Below are 22,311 nucleotides of genomic sequence, written 5' to 3'. Positions count from 1 at the left end.
CGTCACACTGCCAAGCAGAGAAAGGTTGAACCAATACTTAAGCACAAGCCTTGAACTTCATAAGTCCCTGGACCACTGTCCTACATAACTTGCGAGTGTCCTTGATCAAAACCTTGGAGCTTTAAAATATTTAGGTGTTCTAATATCTCTTTTATGCTCTGTCATGTGGTAGAAGTCTCAGCCCTGAGACAGAAATTTATCTATAGGTATTCTTGTATTAAAGGCAAGAGAACTGGGGAGTTAAGGGAGATGTTAGGAGTAATGAAGGTATGAAATGTGTATGAAAGGATGTGGGCTCTGGTGTCCAAAGAAACCCTGTCTGATCAGATACATGCCATCATCTCTAAGTTGAGAGGGCTCCAGATGTTGGAATGTGGCCCCTATATTTGCCTTCAAAGACATTGATTTCCACCTGAAGAAAACAACAGTAGTATCACAAAACAGTATATATTCCAGTCAATCTGGCTCTGAGTTCACAATGTTTTAATGAAATGGAGCTATATCACTATTAAGTAATGCATATTTGAAAATGAATATTTTCAGTGCAAATGTTCACATGTTCAAACATCACAAGTGTTTTAAAAGCTCATCTGTTGCTTCTCATCATACTGATTAATCCTTGCACAGAAGCACAGAAGCTCTCTTCCTTTGAAGGTTAACCGTAAGAAGACACTTAAATTTGCTGAATGCCGAATAGCCCAATCTTTGCTCTGTGCTGACAGTGTAAAAAAGAGGCAGAGATGAACACAATTCTTATCCCACAACTTCGTTCATCTCCCTCTGTCTTCTCCCTCAATAATTGTTTCTATGCTTCTATCCTGAAACTGCTATAGGAAATATAAGAAATCTGAAATCACTGAGAATTAGATGGAAAGATGCAGGTACCAGTCTGTGAACCACTGAAGTTTTGCCATTCACTGTCAAGTTGTTCTCCTTATGCCATAGTCCCGCATGCACAGAACTGCTTGACTCTGGCAGCCTGGCTGCTTCTGCAGGCAGCCCAGGTGTTCCCCAGTGGAATTTTACCAGGGAACACAATGGAAGCAAGATAAGGATCAGGAATAGGAAAGCATGGACACTGAGATTCAAGTGAGGGATTTAATCAGTAACATTCAGTTAACATGTTAATATGGTAACAATTATTTGTGAAAGTGTGCTTTGTTCATAATAGCACTTCGTTTCACACAGCCTCTCAAAGAGAGAATTAGATCTACTTCCTTTTTTATGCTTCGGATTTTTTTAGTATCTGTATCTGACTCAAATTCCGAAGCTGATCAGTCAGAAGTGACACACTAGAAATAAGTCTTTCTTGGAGAATATTAGTTACTATTTATTTTATGAAAGAAAGAGGAATTTACTATGCATTCCTTTGGAAACCATCAAAATGTTTCCAAATGCAGACAGCATGTTACACCAGTTCAATATCCTATAAATCTTGCTTCCATACACGTACTTGTAGAAATCACAGCCATGTTTTCCATATGTCTAGGCCCCCAAGATACAGTGAAAGCTTTCATTCTGATGAGCACTGTCAGGTTGGGCTTTTCTTCATTATGTTGTTGGTCCAATATGTCAGCCTCTGTAAGCAAAGCTGTTGTTAAATAGGAGACGGGTCACCTACAATTATCTGGAGCCCTGGGGGACTTCCTGAAAGGCACATGAAGAAGCAGTTGGGTCTTATTGTTCTCCTGTGTGACTTCTTGGTGTTCAGCACCAATGGACCATGCAAGTGAGTAGAGGCTGTAGTTTACTTAAAAACACATCAGAACAAACACTGGAGAGTGAATGAGAGAATCTGAGAGAGAAAAAAGGCAGAATAATGCAGAGGGGATTTATTTCAGTTCTATTAAAGCCTGAATACACTGAAAGCTATCTATTCTGCAGAGAAAGATGAAGAGTGGAATTGCACAATAGTGGATGTAGGGATAAGAAACTCAAGTTTTCAAATGAAAAACATTGTGATCTTTGCTATGGTGGTTATAGTCTAACAGAAAGCATTAATGTGATGGAGCAGGAGAGAAATTTGCTTCCTCTAAAGAGGAGAAATTTTAATTTTACTTGCACTTTAACAGCTAACATTTTCAACTCTTCACATTCATATTTATTTATTAATGTATTTAAACTTGCAAATCTACAATTCTGTCATTAATGCTATAATCACTTCAAAAAGACATTGGGCATTGAATGTTATTGCCGATTTCCAAGGCAACATAAATACAAGTTAGGAAGGCACATATTAACTATATGTACCTGCTCAGTTTTAAAAGCAGTATAGTCATATACCTGCAACAGTTCCTAACTTTGTCTAAGTATCATTTAATACGAATTTATATTCATAGCACAGATATATACTTTTTAGGTATTAGATGCTTCATAGAAGGCAGGACGATTCACCTATAAATCACATTTATGACCTAAAAAGCGTAATTTGAGGGCTGCCTTCTTAGAGTCTTCTAACAATCTCTGAATGCACAATCCACTTCTGTCAACAAAATATCTCAAAAGTAGCTGACAACAATGATTTTTAACATTGTTCTGACAAGAGCCATTCTAAACCAAGTTTCTGTGACAAGGCTTAAACCCCACTATAGCATATGGTGACCAGTGATGGCCAATTCATACTATACACAGATGTTTCTAGATCTCCCTAAGATGAGGCATTTAGTTCATTAAAATAAGGCTTTTCTTTGCTATTTGCAGAATGTCATTTTCTTGAATGGCTCTGAAATATAAAAATTCTTTTACATACAGAAAGAAAATAATGGAAAAAATTCTACACTCCCTCCAACGTGTTACCAAATTTCACATTCTAAGGAGAAAAAAACAGAAAAAAAGAGCTTTGAACGAACTTCTCAAATGAAACATTTATTCTGAAGTATGTTTAGAATATTTATCTATAAATGTTGCTCTTGGATGAATTCTCAGCATGTAATTTGACAAAATGTAAGTTAGCTTGGGACAGAGAAGTGTGAAATCAGGACACACATAATAGCAAATAGAAGATGAGGATCAATTATTAGCTTCAGATTCAAGTTCATGGTTAACTAGCAGTTTGGTATGAAAGGGTGAAACCTCTCTCTGGCCTGTTCTATATCAGTTAGATTTATGACATATGGATGCCCTTTCATTCCAATGGTTTTGAAATGTTCTGTGTGAAGAAAGTACTTGTGATGTGAAAAAGTGTTATATAAAATGACTGTGGTTTCATCCTAAAAATCTGATGTAAAGACAAATGTGCATTTTATTATAATTTAATTATATCCACTTTCCATATTGCATTACAATCTTCAAAAATTATCTACATTCTAATTGTTTCCTTTAAAAAAGAAATAGACAACTTACTGTAATTGAGACTAATTTGAATTTGTGTCATTTCACACACTGCAGAGAATAAACAGAGTTCACTGCAAATTTCCTCAGTGATAGTGTCTCTATTCTGATAGTAAGATTTTATACAGCACATTTTATATATTCTTGTGGCTGATTCGAAGAACATTATTGTTTGTTATTGTTGCTGTATCTTTCAGATTGTGTTGTCTAAGATATATTAAAGAAGGTTGTGATGACAAATACCTAGTTCCCTGTGCTGTGATTATACCATTTTAATAATCTTCCAGTTCTAAGTCCAGATAGAGCTCATTTTGTTCCCTAACAACCAGCTCAGAGATACTCAAATACTAGTGAATTCACATATGTCTATAGGTATGTTGTATCTTGTAGGCTACTGTGTTTGCTTTCCTTTTTTCTTATTCTTTCTGCAACCAGCAGCCAAAATCCATACAGGAAGACAAGGACACAAGATTACTTTTTTTTTTATCTTTTTAATCTTGTGTTCTGTTTTCTTGTCTTTTTGCTCTGGATAACAACGTCATATCAACAACTGCTCATATAATTTTTCTGCTCTGAATTGTCAGTTAATCTCATAAAAGCAGAATGTGCCTAGATGCTGTCACCTTTTCTCCACATAGTCACTGATCTTTGTCAGACAGAGTGTACTTTGAAGAGAAAGACACATCAAAAGCTGACATAAAAAGAATGCTTCAAAACACTATGGACAATAGAAAACTGTAAGACATTTGGCTGTGTAGAGTATAGCAACTTGGGCTGTATCACATGTCTAAGAGCTATGCACTCCGAATGGCCTTGTGGTATACCTAATGATATCCATTATCTATCAAAATTATAGGTAAACCAGTTGACTTTTTCAATACCTAATATAATGATACTCTTATCTTCCTTGTCTCAACATCTATTGCACTAATAATCAATGATAAAAATAGAGCAAGAAAAATGGCAATATTAAATACTAAGACAAGGCAACCAAAAACTTGAAAAATCTATCAGATAAGTTTCCTCAGTGAAAAGCTGTGCTTGATTTTCTTAGTTTAACATCACAGGATAGCACTTTTTCTATTACCTGCTTAAATCCTTTCAACCCCGGAGCCACGTCCATGTAATTATAGTAGCGTCAGGCTCAACAGTTTCTCTGTTCCACCGCTATTATCAGTGCTCTGTCATCAGTAATTTTACTCAGGGAGACGTTAAGGTTGTATCCAGGACATCAGTCTGGGGATTTTGCAACATGTTCTTGTTTCATTTTTGTGAAGTCCATTTTTGGCTACTAGTGCCTTTGTTAAACGATCCATTTTCAAATGGAAGCTCACTTCAGCAATCCTGCTCCACTTGGTGACTGAATGCAGGAAATGCCCTTCTGCATGCTAATTAATTAGCTATCTTGTCCTTAAAAAAATGAAAGCTACACAATGTACAGCTCAGATTAATATTACTTCTAGAATATATACTCCTCATATCATTCTTACTTCGTGGTTTTTCTCTAGAGCCTCTTTTCTTACTCAAGTTCTAATCAGTGGAGATCTAGAAACCATTTGGTTTCTATGTGCATATGTATGTGCATATCTGCTACATTAATTATTGAAATAGAGAGAGATTTCCATGAAGACTCTGCGGCGTAAATATATGAAAATAATTTGTATGTTTGAAGGCATAGCCTTGAAAAAACTACTCCAATATTTGATGATAGATGTAATGTGAACACACGATTCTCTTAATCTCCAAAATAGTGGCCAGATTCAAAGCATAGTCTTTGCCTTCTAGAATGCAACTATGCTTGGTGAGATACCTTTTGTATTTACTATTACATTAGAAAGTTTTCATTATAAAAAACCTTTATTTCAGAATAGATTTTATTCTCACATTCAGTGTAATAACTAAAGAAGTGTTTTCACTCTCTATAACATTGGTTTCAAGGTACATCTGGTATACACCACTGTCACTGATAGAGCAAAAGATCTATAAAGAACATCCACAAATAGTCTGAGATCTTCAGTAAATTTTCTCTCTGTCAAAGACAAGATCACAGACTTCACCATCTTTGTGGAATATCTTAATGTTCCCTTCGTTTTGCTTATCAGTTTTTGCAGGAAAGCCTACTGAAGAATGAAGCCAAGTTTGCAAGAGAAAAAGAGAGAGAAAAGTCAAGTCTATTCAAATTTTGGTGACAGAAAAAGAAACACTCCTCACCTTGGGCAATGAAATAGTGTCAGAGTAGTAGTAAGGCTGGTGAAGAGAATGTAAATATTGAACATACTCTCAAGTTAAAAAAAAAACAAACAAATGAATAAAAAGACTAAATATAACCCAAAAGCCTTAGAAATCAATAAATTGATTGAAGGAAAATTAGGATAGTCATGGTAAAATTATTTCTTTTTAGTAGTTCAAAGCACTTATCAGCTATAGAATGACCAATGTAATAGGATCTACTTGAAAATAAACTAACATATACCTGGGAATTTCTACAACAAAGCTGCAGGTAGTTCAAAGAAATGTAGTCAGTCTTTGTAAAGTATTCACTTGTGCTTCCTAGGTATGAAATACCACAGCTACCTGTGGTAGTTGAAAGGTTTCTGGTAGAAAGATACAAGTCCTGCTGACATCTATCAGTTTCACAGATTATGTTAGATTTAGTCAATAACATTTGTAAAATCTGATTCTACATCTAGCAATTCAATATTTGTTAAAGCTGTAGGCTAGGTCTGATCCTATCCTCCCAATTGGGGTGGATAATCCTAATTCCTCTAAGAACTTTTATCAATATCTTGCAAATAGGATTTGTACGATAAAACCTAGAGCTCGGTAAAAATGCAGATAACATGATTGCTTAGGAAAGAAGAATTAAAAACATTATCAACAGTAAGCCTTGTTTGCTTCACAATGTGAGGAACACTGTTTACAGAACCAACCTGGAAAATCAGCAAGACACAGACTTAAAAGAGCAGAACCAAACTTTGTGGGTCACTCTGAAAATGATGCCTCCTATTTATCTCCATGGAAACTACAACTAAGTCCACAATAACATTATTTGATGGAGAACATTCTCAGCTACAAAACGCTGCTTTTCAACATAGTCACCACTATTAACTATGCATTTCACCAGAGATGAACAAGAGCATCCATGCTGCTCTCATAAAAATCTGCACTAGCGGAGGTGACCCACTGTTTCTCAGCTTCTATGACAGCACTGTTGCTAGAAAAATGTTGCCCACATAGTCCATCTTTCATGGGCCTAAACAGAAGTAAAAACCACACCAAATCCAGACTATACAGTGGATGTGATAGGACAGTCCAGCCAAGATTGGCAATATGGTTCATGGTCTTCAAACTGGTAGAGGGCCTGGCGTTACTGTGTTGCAAGAGAAGGGTTGTCCTCTGGCTTGACTCTGGAAGTTCAAGCCTTCAGCTTAGACAGCACTATGATGTAGTGCTCAGAGTTGATAGTTTGTCTAAGTTGCAGGAAATCCAGAAGGATCATAGAATCTTAGAATCATAGAATCATCAAGGTTAGAAAAGACCTCTAAAATCATCTAGTCCAACCATTCACTTATCACCAATATTTCCCACTAAATCGTGTCCCTCAGTACCACATCTACACGTTTCTTGAACACCTCTAGGATCAGTGACTTCACACTGAGTGACCACTCTTTCTGAGACAAAATTTTTCCTAACGTCCAAACTGAATCTGCCCAATGCAATGAGGCCATTCCCTCTAGTCCTATCACTAGATACATGAGAGAAGAGGCTGACCCCCACCTCACCACAACCTCCCTTCAGATAGTTCCAGTCTTCATAGGCTTTTGTACTAGTGGATAATTTTATTTAAAATAAATACAGATTTCTTTTATTGAAATATGATATGGGAATTTTTAACAATTCCAAACAGAAAGAAAAAAATAATTAAATTTTGTTTCTTAAGTAACTTCCATATCTACTCCATATCTAATGGATGAAGTACCTATTGCATACTAATAGATCAGTTTTCAAAAAAGTGGTAGACATACCCTATTGTAAATATCCCCACCATGTTGAATTTAGATCCCAAAGATGTCTGTTTGTGATGCATTGGAATTCAAAAGAATTTAGAATGTCAGTCGCTTAAAATTAGAAGTAATTATTTCCAATCATCCTCCTGAATCCAGTTCTCAATATCTCCCCTCTTTCTTTCACCATTAAAAAAAAAAAAAGCTAATACTATCCCTATATTCACATACAAATCTTCAAAAGAGGAATATCTTTTGCACCTTCCAGTTCATGTAGACATCTTGGTGTGATTTAAACATTAATATTTTGGGGCAAGTTTTAAACAATGTCTTTTTATCCTTACAAAATCAATTCTATTTTCTTATTGCTCTTTCAGCACTAAAATATATAAATTGATATTTTATTTTAATGATATTATATTAAAATTATATTAAAACTATATTTTAATTGATAAAGAGACATTAGTCAGCTAAACAACTCAATACTACTCAATACTAGCATTTAAACAAAGTACTAAAAGAAGAGAAATCATACCTATCACTTGCTCTTAATGTTGATTTTCTTTTAAAGGGAAGAAAAAATGAAAACAACCACTTTGCATGCTTTCCCATCTACAAAAAATCTTTGTAAAAGTATTACTATCTTCTGTAAACAAGGTGAATGAAATATATTAGCACTGTAATTTAGACAAAATAAGAGTGTATAACAGCTTTCTAATTTCAGGAAACATGAAACTCTAGAGCATTAGCAGCTGATCCAGTTACAAAATATTAGCTGCTCTGAAAGGGAATCAAGAACAGCAAGGTCATGGCACAAACCTCCTTGCAGATGTTGGATTGGTTGACACCTGCAGTTCATTTGGAATCAAGTATTTATTTAAGTATCTTATTGTGCTACCAGGTTTTCTCTGTTTTCATGCTAAAACTTTGCTCCAAAGGAACCAAAAGAACTAGAGGAAAGTCAGTGTGACTCTGCTATGTACAGTTCTTTTTAGCATAATCACGGTATATTTTATTTTCATTTTATTTTTTGTGCCTCAGCAGACAGGTCTGTAAACAGTTCCCAGAATATTAGCAGTAGATTTTTTCCCCGCCTGATTTTCATTTCCTCAGTAAAAAAGCTATCAGAGACTATCACATTTCAATTCTATATGGGATGTAAAAATATTGATAAGCACTTGAAAATTTGATTATTGTTTGCCCACATTTGTGTCAACCTCATGTCCATGTATTTGTCTCCATGTTGATGCAGTTTCATGGAGATTTTCCTTCTCAGAGGCAGAAGCATTGAAACACACATGACAGGGTGTTAGCAGAAAAATGGCATCACAGAAAACCTCAGTTTCATGATTTCTTGGTAGGATTTGAGCACCCTTTGCAACATAATATTCACAACATTCACAGCACAAATGTTGAGGAGCGTGCTTATAGGTTTCATTAATATATCAGTGGAATAGCTGGTGACTAACAGTCAGAAGGTGTTCCCAAGAAACAAAACATCATTAATTCTTTGTACACTTAGAGATTGCCTAGAACTCTGGTTTTGCAAGAAGGAGATATATCATTTAAGATACTTAAGATTAAGAAACAGAGGCAATAAAATCCACAAATCAGTTTTAAAATTGTGAGTTCAATGCTGTTATAATGTGCAAAATTAACCTTCTGTATATAAATTCCACAGATGAAAAGAACATCCTACAATCTTAAAAAAATCATAATAAATATGAATTCTTGCCTACCATAAAGGAGAAGCTTCAGCATCAATATTTGCACAGGAATGCAGATTTTCACAGCCTCACTTTAAACTACTGCATCTAGAAGCAGACATAATAAAAAACTAAAGAACAATGGTAGGACATAGGCAGTGAGGTCAGGCAGATTCTCTCCACAGTACTAGGACCTGGCAGATTACCACTCTGCTTGATTTTAATGGAGATTCTAATCACCTGACTGAGGAAACTCAGGACATAATCTAGACTGTATGGGGATTTCTGAATCAGTGCCCATAACTCAGCCATCCCAGAGGTTGCCCATCCAGCTGAACAACCTTGTCAAAGGCAATGATATGTGTAGGATAAAACCCCTTCATCTCTGAAGTATTTGTAGCCTGGGTCTGGCACTGCTCTGACACCATTCCTGGGTCTCTCGCAGTCATTTCCAGCTCCTTTCTGTGCCATGCTGTGCTATGCTTTCTTGTGTGAAATTGCAATGCTCAAGTGCTCAGCCTGCTTTCATCAGGCTCTTCCATTTGATCACTTATGACAACATCCAGGTTGGATGTGGCTCTGGAAAGCCTCGTCTAGTGGTTGGCAACCCTGCCCACAGCAGGAGGGTTGAAACTAGATGATCTTTGAGATCCTCTTCAACCCAGGGCATTCTATGGCAGGCTTTGGTACACAGGTTGAACTTCAGTTTTCCCACCTTTCTTTTACTGTCATAATCATTAAACCAAAATCAAGTCTTTTTTTTTTTTTTCCTACCCCCAGTATGTACCAGTCAATATCCCTTCTCTGTGGCTATAAAGTTAAGATTTTCAGTCCACTGGCAAGAAATCTGCCTGAAGATAAAATAAGCATGACCTGAAGTACTTCCTGCCATCAGCCCAGTTTCCTCTCACTGTGACAGCTGGACTACTCCGAACTGTCACTATATACATACAGGAGGCAAAAGCAACACTATCAGTTGATGTAGCTAACCAAGGGAGGCCTTAAGCTCTGAAAGAGAATCTATAGCTCACTGCAGTAACCTGCTAAGGCATTAATTGAAAATATTGTTCTACCTAAGCTGATCAGTGATGGTGGCTGCTGCATGTGTTTTTTTTTTATCCTGCAAGGATAAGTAAATAACAGTAAGTGGAAATCAAAATCCCTCAAGTTCATAAAGACTATTCTATCTTGTTTGGGAATACTAATACTGATAGTAATCATGACTGTGTTGGATACAATTTTACTTTTCCAGGATTTACAGGGAAATTGAAAACTTGTTCAGAGCCAGACTATACCCAAATGAAAAAGGCTTAATTTTCAGTGTGTGCTCAGCTTATCTGATATGATATCTTCTTTTCCTAGTTAAAATATTGTGTGCTAACATTTGCAAATTTTGAAATGTGTGTTACCATGACTGCAGCAAACATTCTATTTTTGGATTCTGTTAATCTCATCTTAAAATACAGAATAGCATCTAATAACAGCAGTTAGCATTCTTCTTTCTTGCAACAATTCCGCTATATTATTAAAGAATTAGAGTCCACTCAGATGCACAAAAGTGGTTTCAGACACTTCTTGATTAAATTTTATGTGAACAAAAGCCTTTTAACACGAAACTAATTTTCTGCGCAATTTACTAACAAGGCACAGATCTTCAAGCTAAAATTAATAGGTGCTATTAACATTCCATTTGTAAATATCTAATTATGCAATGATAGATATTCTAATCTGTTACCTAGGCAATAGGATAGGATTTTAGTAATCATTCTAAAAAGTGTACATTTATCAAAGAATAAAGATTTTAATATTCCTCTTCACATTAAACATACAGACACGAATGCCTGGATGCACATAAACACTCTGTAACAGATATTACAGAGAACAACCATCATCATTCTCTTCATCAAGATGAATAGAAATGTTCAGAAAGAGACAGCTTTGATATCCATTGAAATATTCTACTGTAATCCTTAGTAATCTCCTCAAAGCACAATGATATACAAAACACAAAAACAACCACAGAATTTAAATACTGAATGCAATTGGGATTTCCCATTGTCCTCTGATGAAAAGTCAGTTCGCAGAGCATGAGTATTTCACCATCACTGCTTTTGTGATGGTGAAGAACGACCCTTCAAAAGCATAAAAGCATAATTTTCTATACCGTAATATTCTTTGTGCTGACTCAGAAAATGACAGATACAAGATACAGAATTGCTCTGTACAGATTTGTTTTTTTTTTTTTCAGATTAGTTTTAAACTAAGCATATAAGCAAAAGTCTATTTCCAGATGAACCTGTAGTACCTTTTTAAGTTGAGTAAAGAGTACACATTATATAAATCCTTTGTTGTATGATCATGTGATTACTTCTGTTCACTTCGTGGAACAGTTACAGAGCACATGAACAGGAAATGTTTCAGAAAATGCATTGCAGAAATGCAATTCCACTTAGTAAAGAAATAATGTTAGGTCCACAGGACCAGACTAGAGCAAATCCAAGATACTCTTCTTTGTAATACATACACTGGGTCCTTAACATTAACTTTTTGGCTATAATATCTTTCTCCTATTGATCTAAAATATTTGAGAAGGTAGATGTATAGAACTATGTACATGTGAAACTTGCACAAAATAAGATAGAAAATTATGTGAAGTCTCACTATTCAGGTGGAAAATAAACTACACAAGTTGGAATTATGTGCCTAAGACACCTCAGTTCCTTTACTTTGTGATGATTATGATGTTATCTTGAATTATATGTTTACATTCTTTTTCCACAGAACCCCTACCTCATTAAACATGATAGATAACGATTGCTTGAGAGAAGGCATACTCAATATTTCATTTCATTCTCTGTCTTCGGTATGTATGCACATTTATTTCCTGCACACTATTCAAATCCTTCTGTGATGACAGATATATTCATTATTTATTAAGCTTTCTTTAAGCACCCATCACAATGGACTATATCTTGTGGACTATATCTATATCTTGTGGATGCCCCATCCCAGGATGCATTCAAGGCCAGGCTGGATATGGCTCTGGGCAGCCTGGTCTGGTGGTTGGTGACCCTGCACATAGCAAGAGGGAAACTAGATGGTCATTATGGTCCTTTTCAACCCAGGCCATTCTATGATTCTATGATATCTAGTCTAAATAAATGGGTGAGGACCTCTTTCTTTTGATTCTGGAAGCAAGCAAAGTAGGACAATTTGCATCCAAGGAACAAAACTTCTTCACAAGGATCACCTCATCCATGTTGCCTCTTGGAAAACGTCTCTTGCCTCCACTAAGTTACAATCACATGCAGCTTTTGCTATCCTGCAAGCATCTCCTGGGGGAGGAGAACTGTGCATCTCAGCCACAAGTTTGAAAAGGAGCAACTAACAATAAAATGAGAGGGATGCTGATGTGCTACTGTGTAAATCTGTGTTTTGGTCTTCCTTAATTTGCTTGTATAAATGGAAGCACAGTTAGACTCTGGCTTATGTTCCCAGTTCCAGATGAGATGAAGGAAGGCTCATGTTGATTTTACTGATGTGAGCAGTAGACACAAAAATGTGGATGTCCTCATTTTCCAGTAATTTTGAATTCCCAGTCTGATATATAAAATATCAGAGTTTTCAGAGATTTGTCATAAAAGCTTAAGAAATGTGTGTATTGTGTCAGACTAAAAATCCTACTGGAGGAATATCTAGTTCAGTGCAGTAATTTGTAAAAAGGTCAGTGGATATTGGGAGAATGAATTAAAAAAAAAAAAAAAAAAAAAAAAAAGGGTAAATATTGAGCAAATTCTCTACTGAGAAAAACAATATTCAAAATATAGGTGCCCTCTCAAACATAGTCTATGATATAACAGGTTTCTTTAATTTATTATTTTTATCCCATTTCTTATGTCTTTTAACGATTAGAGGCAATTAAACTGATGCTACCCTCCAGATTTGTTTCCTAAACAGTGAGGATTAATTTAGAATCCTTTATCTTACATGTGTAATTAGAATAACTGTTTGATTGTGGCATTTTATTTTCTGTTTTTGGTGTTTTTCCTTTGTTTCTATTTGCATCACTTCACATACATTAACAGGGTAATTTCACCTGCAGCTTTACTGTCTTGTCATTCCATGTCATCTCTGTAAATTTTTCCAGTAGCTTCAGTTTAGGCTGTTTTGTATTATTTTGCATTAACACTCATTTTATATGCCCAGAACACAATGGATTGAGTAACAGCTGTGAGCACTCAGCAGTTATGCAAACAAGGCATAAAAGTCTAAAAATGTGCATTCTAAACATGAGGACTGTGTAAAAAATGAACAAAAATGAAAAGTTCAGTTTAGGTAACTCGCTAGTCAAACTCTGTAGCAGGGATAAAAATTGGTAGGCGTTCTTTAAGTGAAGCAACTGTATTGAAAACTACCATTTCTTTCCGACATCTTTTGCTCAATGGACACAATCAAGCCAAGAGCAGAGTTCTGAGAAAATCTTACTTATATGCCTGACATTTGTGAAAGATGAAGGACAGTGTTTGTTCTAAACCTAGACAATCTCATCAGCCATAAATAAAACAGTTCAATTTTTTTCAAGCTCTAATTTCCATAAGTTCTCCCTCACTTCCACATGAAGTTCTTTTAGATATCTGTTATTGTACCAACCACACTTACATTCTAGCATCCCACACTTGAATCCCAGCAACAAGCCTGATGAGGTTCAACAAAGCCAAGTGCAAGGTTGGGTTGGGGCAATCCTGGATATGCATACAGACTTGAGAAGAACTCACTGAGGGCAGCCGTGCAGAAAAGGACATTACTGACAATACCACATATTCTCTATTCAATCATGCATAATGTTAAAGATAATAAAGTCTGTCTCCTGATAACAGCATCTTACAAAGGAATTGTTCAAAAACAGAAAGAAAGGAAGATAGAAAGTGAGGATGAAAGAAAGAAAGAAAGAAAGAACTAAGAAAGGAGGAAAAAAAATAAAAGCATGCAACATAAAGAAAAAGATTTATAATGTGTCTTTCTGCTTTATACTTTAATTTAATCTCACTAGGTAGGTCACCTGCTCATGCCAAGAACTCTCAGTTTCTTGCTTCCCATTTATCTTTTCTGGAACATCAAGATTTCTGTTCCACAAACATCAGTAACCTAAGAGCTTTCCTTTATTTTTCCAAATACATTTAAGATTATAGAAATATGCAGGAGTATTTTGGTGTGTGGCATTGCATGGAATCTTCAGCAGTTGTCATAGGAAAGAAGGCATGAATCCTTTCTATAATTTATCAGAGAACTCCAATAAACTATTAGAGACACAGAACAGGAGACATTTCTAACGAATTTTCCAAGAACTGAAGAAAGCAATACTTATCACAAAGGAGCCAGAGTTATAAACACCTATTAATTTGTCTAAGTACCAGTGGGGCCTGAATAGAGGGGAGGAAATAAAGTACTATCAAACATTAGAGCTTTACAAAAGCTTTCATTGAAAATTCCTGATGGGATACTGGCAAAGAGGGAAATTGGTTTAATAAAACTGTCATACAGTATTGGAGGCTTAAGTGGTGATATTTTTTTCTTTAAAGAGATCAAATACTTGAGGAATCCAGAAATAATGCTATATCTTCGTGTGTAAGGTTTTTGTCCTGTACATTTCCAAAGTATGCAAGGAATAAGTGCTATTATTCTCCGTTAAATAAAAGTCAGCTCTAGGCTTTCATGTGGGTAGAATGCTAAGCAAAGCAGTCAGGCTTTCTCCAGGAAATATTACATAGGAAAGGAAGAAGACTTCTCTTAATCACAGTATTTCTAGGAAATCTTTATGTTCTTAAGACGGTGTTTTAGGTGAGATTGTCCCATGCATATACTGGGACACAAAACTGAACTACAGACACTTTGACTGTTTTTTTATTGTAGCTTTTAGTCATGTTAAAGCAATTCTATGAGTTGCTTCATGACAGCACTTTGGATCAGAGTACTCAGTTTATTTCACATAAAGGGCAGCATGGCCTCATTCTACTCACTTAGCACATCTATATCTGGCTCAGTACTTCTGACACTCACAGCTAACTCACCTATGCCATATCAACATCAAGGTCTCCCTAACATCAATATCGGGAAGCTCTACTTGCTGTAATTCAATCTGATCATGCAGGCTGGGCATGGTCCGAAACACTAGTCCAACCTGATGGAGAGAAACTGTAGAAAGAGATACAATTGAGACTATCAGCAAGGGAAACACTTAGACTCTGTATTCAGGGCTGGAGTGCTACTACAGCACCCATGATGGCTAAGTCCTTGGGAATTATTCATATTGACTCATCAGTTACCGTGACATAACAGCTGCCTACAGAACCTTGAGGAATGGCTCATTCCATAATAACTGAGAAAGGAAATTCTGTCATCTAATGCTGGCTATGTTCCTTAGGATGTGTTTCAGTCAACAGTGGCTGGTTCTTTTCATGTACAGAGTGAAGTTTGTGTAATGACCTGAACCTATCTTTAAGATATTTAACAGTCTCCTTTATGGTCAGTGTCATAGATCTTCAGGAGCTGTGAAGATCCAGTGGGATGTCTTCCAGTTTTGGCTCACTCTTCACCCTCCAAGTAAGTGGCACTAGAAAGACTCCATAATCAACCTTCAGGCAGATTCTTTCTTCTGGAAAAGTGACAGTCATTAATAATCACTAACTGCCCCTCTGAATGCAGGTTGATCTCCCAGTATGCAGCCACACCTGAAGTACACACATCTGAAGTAGGAGATCCCATCTCAGTTCACGGAAAGATCCCATCTGGCAGTTCAGTCTGTATTTGGGAGTTGCCTTTTCAAGGACTGAGAGAAATACAGCAGAAGACAGGCTGGACTATGATAAACCTGAGCTAACTGGACTAAATTCAGGGTGCAAGTGTCCTGTTCTGAGAGTCATAAATCCAGTAAATCCAGTATTCTGTATACCAAGGTGTTATATATGTGAATATTGATATATGTTTTATACTACCCATATGCTAATAAATAAAGGAGTTCTTCAGTACTAGCACTGATTCTTGCTCATTTGAGCCATTAAAATGTTAGAGTGCCTTTAAGTGTTTTGGCCCAAGACAGGCAGCTCTCACACCTGGTGTATGCAAGTTAGTGCATATTCATTAGCATAGGTGAGGAATGACTCCCAACGGGAAGTCTGGATATAACCACCTGGTTTCAAAGGCCAGGAGAACTAAGTTATATGGACATTGCCATACTGTAGTTGTTGGCCACAGGTCCAGAGAATAGCCCAGTAATTATAATTTATTAGCATGAATGTAGTCCAACTGTTTCCGGGGTCATGTAGCACTGTAGAGAGCATTGAAAACCGTATGTTTTCACTTCCTAGAGAATTCTGTCAGTCAAAGTCACGGCTGAAAAGGACAAGGAAGGAAGGAAATGAAATAAAGACAATAAGAGGAATAGAGAATGATGGTGCTATAATATAGTGCAGAGAACAGTTTACAGTCACAGTGCCTAAGGAAAGCTTTGTACTTAAACCTTGCTACCAGACTTTCTTCTGCTTGCATACCCCTCTTTTTTTACATATCATTTCCAGCAACAGAGTGTGCTGCAGGCAAGGGCACCAAGCCAAATTGCTCACTGAGCTCTGCTCCCATGTCAGCTGTGGCTGTGGGGGGCCTTCACAGGGGCTGTTAGGTAAAAGTATATGCCTATATAACTAGTGCAATGAGGTAGTCTACAACAACATTTATGTGTACATGAGAAGGACTCCTGAAAGCAAATAAATAAATAAGTAAATAAATAAATCATTTCTCCCATATCTACACACCTGATCTCTTTCAAGACCCTGAAGCTGCAGTCATGGTGAGAAAGAGTTGAATTTGTGAAGAGGCAGTAGGTATGGCAGCATTTCCAGTCTGGAGTTTGACAAGAAGGTTGGAGTATGCAGAATGGACTTGTTTGCATGTACCAAGTCAAATGACATACTCAAGTTCTTTCACCTAGTTACTCACTGAACCTTAATTTTATACCTGAGAATATTATCAGCAGCAGTGGAAGATGATGAATCTAGTCTTACTATTTATTAGTTGCCTCTGCATGTCATACTGTCTCAATTTCTTTGCACCTTTTTCAGGATCACATTACTTTGATCAGGTTGCAAAGGGATCATCAGGCAACAGATCCTTCAGTAAGAAATTCCTTGCCAAAATAGATGTGAATTTTCCAGAAGTAGGTAAGGCAACTCCTATATGATATGAAGAAGCCAGCTCAGAGCTCAGTATGTCACTCTTGACTTCTAGACAACACCGCCACTTCTTAATGAAGTGCTCTGATAATGAATATTAGAAAGCATTATATCATGGTATAAGAAGGTACAGGCTCTCATACCCTTTCTTGCCATAACTTTTTTATATCATGTACGTTCTGCAGCCAAGGAAAGGAATCAATCTGGCAGTAAAATAGTAGCCATAGATGGAATCCAAGAGACTGATTTTGTAGTACATTTCCTTTTCTGTTATACAGTATAACAGTTACAAACCAGCAAGACAAAGAATTGATGCGATTACCAGTGTAACAGCACATTTCAGAGTGTCTGCATTTCCCTCACCTTGTCTCTCTGGGATTGTCTTGAGTGGTAAGCTCTGCTATTTATTATAAATCACCTAGGGATATTTCAGTCCCTGCTGTCTTTCTCAGTATAACTACCTATGAATAACTTCTTTTCTTCCAGACAGTGGTTCACTTTATAGGAACCGATTTTGGTTTTAAAAAGCTGTACAGATTTTCCAAACATACTTTTTCATAATGGACTTTACAACTGAATGCTTACTCTGAGTATTCTGATTGTGAAATGTTGCTTTTCTGTCTGACATCCTGTAACATATTTTGGTCTAGGAGTAATTAATAATTACTCTGTAGAACCAAATGGTGTAGTAGCTAGGGGATTTCATTCAGCTGTCTTATTTTAGACATCTAATTTATGTGCCTCGGGGTGTAATTTCAGGAGATGTTAGCTTCGGAGACAGACAGTCTAAGAAGCTGTGCTGCACTTCATTGCCTCCAGAGCTGTGGTGACCCAACACTTTGTGAAACCATAGTGTAAAACTCATCAGAGAATGATCTGCTAAAAAAGAGGAAGTTGTTATATGTAATCCACATCATGTCACCTGTTCAATTGCTCTCCAACCTTGTAAACTGGAGAAGTAAATGCTGGTACAGCTGGTGCAGGAACATGGTATGAAGAAGGTTAGAGACATTTCAATCCAGGCTTTCCCCAAAACATGTGCCTTATAAAGTATCCCAGAAGAGTGAAGCTTCATCCTTTTGGGTTCAAACATCTTTCACTGGGCAATGTTCAATATTACCAGATGATCTGAGACGTGGATCAAACTGGGCTCCTTTCAGAGAAAGCTATTTCTGTTCATTGATGATTTAGGAAGTGTGGGAAGAAAGGGAGACTATCAAGTTGCCTAGATGGAGGATCTTCAATATACCTGAATTTTAGGTCAATAGTGAATTCTTTTAAGGGAGATACATGTATTCCTAATACAGTCAATAGAGAAAGGCAAGCAGTAAGTGCTGTCTATATTTATGGAGACAAGGTCTCATTGTGAGGGCTGCAGAGACATCTGCCTTTCTCCATTAATTATTCAGAGAAATAATGTTTTCTTAAAGGTACTCCTGAGGCACCTAAAATTCTCATGTGAATTACAGACTGCATGTCACAGCTATGATCTTACTTCATCATGTAAATCAGGTGCTGGTGGTATATGAATATGTTCCCTGAAAGCTGCTAAGGACTTGAATAGGGAGATAAAAGGCAGCATCTTGAAATCCCTTGTGCTTCCTATTCTTTGTCACCTAAGTAACATCAGGGAATGCTGAGCTGTTCCTTTTGCTGCAACTCTCAGTTTTCTTTTCCCCAAAGGGATGGTGTAAAGGGATTTAGCATGGCAGAGTGCCTGGGCACAGAGAGCTTTACTTTGCACAACAGATGCGACAGCCATGCTGTTTAAGGGAATGGCCTGATCATCTTCCCTCTGGTCATGTGAAACATTCACTGAAAATATGAAGAAAAGATTGCAGAATTAAACCCTAATGTGTTCACACAATGCAACTAATCAGAATATTAGTACAACATACTTTTAAGCAGTCTCAGTAATGTTTTTTTCTCTCAAGTGGAACATGCTATTGAACTTTTCTGCAAAACCCCGCAAAGGACTCCATCAGCTCTGCTCACAGTCCTTCACAGAAATCTATGAAATGCAATAAAGCTCTTTTTGGGCAATTTCACTGTCAGGGAAGAATGCAGGAAGGGTGGAACACCAGCTCTCTGATGGAGTAATTTTAGATTTTATTGTAATGCCTGCCAGTGTATATTCCACATGCAGAGATTACTAAAGCAAACTGTGAAAGGCCACAGCCTGCCCTGTAACCCTAAAAGGATGTTGGGCTTGGCTGTCTTCCAGGGCAGCAGGATGTGTGGCCTGGATTAGAACAGGAATATTCCTAACATTCATTGCTTTTTAATGATGTCATGCTTACTAGCTGTTGCAAGTCCTTTATGCTTTCCTCTGTAAAAGCCCTTCTAATACTATCAAAACTTCCTAGTAAGAAAACATTTTAAAACAAGCCTGCATGCATCTTATCCATGCAATGATAAAATTACAGAACTACTAAAATGCATGATTTCTGGAAAATGTAACTAAGCCCTGATGACTGTAGTTATTACATATATGTGTCAAATATTTTGCAAATATTGTAAAATGAAGTCACCAACACCTACTAAGTGAGTATCTTAATGTTCTTGGGTTTCTTGTTAGAAAAGTCTATATTAAAAGGGTTTCATTTGCCTTATTTTATCTGAACATGTAACTCAGTGTTAAAAAAAGTGATCACTGTTTAATATTGTAAGTTTTTATCAAAGAGAATGCAATCACTAGATTACAAAATGAAACATGAATATTTTCAAATATTTTGTGGCTATAATATGGGTGCTGGTTACTTCTTAATATGATATATGAGTTCTGGAAATTAATGGCACAATTTTTGGTAGTGTTATTAATTATAATTGTGTTTATTACTTATAAATTCCTTTTACATTACAACCATCCAATTACAACCATCAGTTTCACAAGAGAAGAAGAGGTGGTAGCCCAAAAGATTCTTACTTCAGTGACAAGGGTTTTTAACAACATTACCACTCGGCCCATCAAAACGTAAGTTTAGAGTTAGAGTGACTCAGAGATCACTAGAATTGCTGTTACTTGATGAAAATTTAGAATCTCATGGATTTATTTCAGATCTTTCCAGGCACCAATGTAAAGACCCATCTGCAGAACTGCTGGGTTACTGGTAATTCTTTTCAAGAGACAATGTTCATTTGAACAATGAATGTTGAGGGGATGGTAGCTAAAATGCTCCATGATTTTATTTCACTCTTCAGTAATTCTAGGGTAGACTTAGACCTGGAAACTGGGAACACAGATGAATAGCCAAATGTGAGGCTACTCAGACTAGAGTGCTGAAGAACTTCACAGTTTAAAAGAAAAAGATGGTAACAAGGCATCACAGTGGAGCTCCAGAAACTGAACATAAGGAATTTTCTTCAGAGTATAACAACTCAAATTTTCAGATCATTGTTGAGTTGGATTTATTTTACACCTGCTTGTTCAAAAGGTAATGCTAGCTGCATCCTCATCAGTTCCAACACCATGCTTTCTTTTGGGACTATGTTTTTTAGGGGGTTGCCAAACATGAGGAAAGAGGGCTCTAGAGAAATGTGTTCCTCCACAAGCAGAATCAGTGTAGCAGGCACTGTCTTTCCAATTGTGGCTTTGCAAGCACAATTAGGCAAAAGAATGGTTGCACTGCACTCATCTCATAAGAATTTCTCTTGACTGGAGATAAAGTTCCTTAACACCACTTTCCATCTCCACAGTACTGGTAAAGTTAAAGATCTAAGTGGTGTGTATTTACCTTTTTGAATTTTATTGCTAAGAAGAGACAAAAGAACATTTGCAGAAGTTTCACTTCTGCAAATATGTCTTCATAATATGGATTTCAAATTTGAGGTGTTTTATTTTAATTAATTAATATATAATCCATTTATTTAGTTAATTATTTTGTAAGTTAACCTGGAATACTGCCAACTCTACAGTAGTTACACAACCTTTTTCCTTTCAGTATCTAAAGGGAAGCTACAAGAAAGAAGAGGATAGACTCTTTAGCAGGATCTGTGGTGACAAGACAAGGGAAAATGGTTTCCAATTTAAAGAGAGTAGATTTAGTTGAATATAAGGAAAAAGTCCTTTAGAATGAATGTGGCAAGGCACAAGCAAAGATTGCCCAGCAATGTGGTGGATGCCCAGTCCCTAGAGACATTTGAGGTCAGGCTTGATGGGGCTCCGAGCAATCTGATCTAGATGTGGATGTCTCTGTTCATTGCAGTGGAGTTCGAAGAGATGTCCTTTAAAGATCCCTTCCAACTCTAAGGATTCTATGCTTCTATAAGTACATACTAGCAGTTTGGCTTTATTGTTTCATTACATACTGCAGAACAAACTGAGCCCTGGCAATATGCACGTGTGCATATAAATGTAGTTACGCTTAAGATGTAACAAAGTAAATGAAATCTAACCAACTTGAGAAATGCTAGATTTAAATTCTGTCAAACTCAGTTCCAACTGAGCAAAATCAAGTCACTTTTTGAGAGGATAGGAGATTTTTATTAAATCAGTCAATCATTCAATACACTATTCTTTCTTTCTCTGAAGACTTACATAGATCCTAAATATATATATATATAAGCCTAATGTGATTGAAACATCACATTCTGCTGGCCACATTTACTCTCCTTAGGACAAATTTTCCTGGTTTTCCAATATCAGAAGATTTTTAAAAATGCAAAAATAATCCTACAAAAACAAATGCATGTTTTTAAGAAGATTGAAGGGAATTAATTACATAAATCTTATTCATATCATAGGAATCAATCATGACAATTGTCAAAGAGAAGTACAGAAATCTGTAACTTGGGCAGAACAACAACCTGTATCGTTACAGGAGAAAAGTATTGGATGAAAATGATCCAGGGGTTATGGTAAGTGGCAGCTGGATATAGCCAACAGCGTGCTCTTATCATAAATCAGGTATATTACATTTTTGGCAGAGTGTGGTCAGATGGTCAAGGAAAGCCAATATCCTCCTCTGCCTGGCAGTGGCAAGGATGCACGTGGAACACTGCTGGGTTTCAGGGCGCTTGGTTCAAGAAGGTTGTTGGTGGTCCAGC

The 22,311-nt window shown here is 36.6% G+C and overlaps 1 long non-coding RNA gene across 1 annotated transcript in view; it reads right to left on the bottom strand.

Annotated features, from left to right (window-relative positions):
* Window positions 1-22,311, bottom strand: part of LOC146545099 (uncharacterized) — a 49,532-nt gene that overhangs the window by 18,368 nt on the left and 8,853 nt on the right. The gene's annotated exons all lie outside the window — the stretch shown is intronic.

Source organism: Meleagris gallopavo, chromosome 2 (genome assembly GCF_905368555.1).
Source record: "Meleagris gallopavo chromosome 2, MGAL_WU_HG_1.1, whole genome shotgun sequence".
Taxonomy (NCBI): domain Eukaryota; kingdom Metazoa; phylum Chordata; class Aves; order Galliformes; family Phasianidae; genus Meleagris; species Meleagris gallopavo.
Note: the sequence above shows the minus strand (reverse complement) of the source record. Positions and strands in the feature narration are given on the sequence as shown.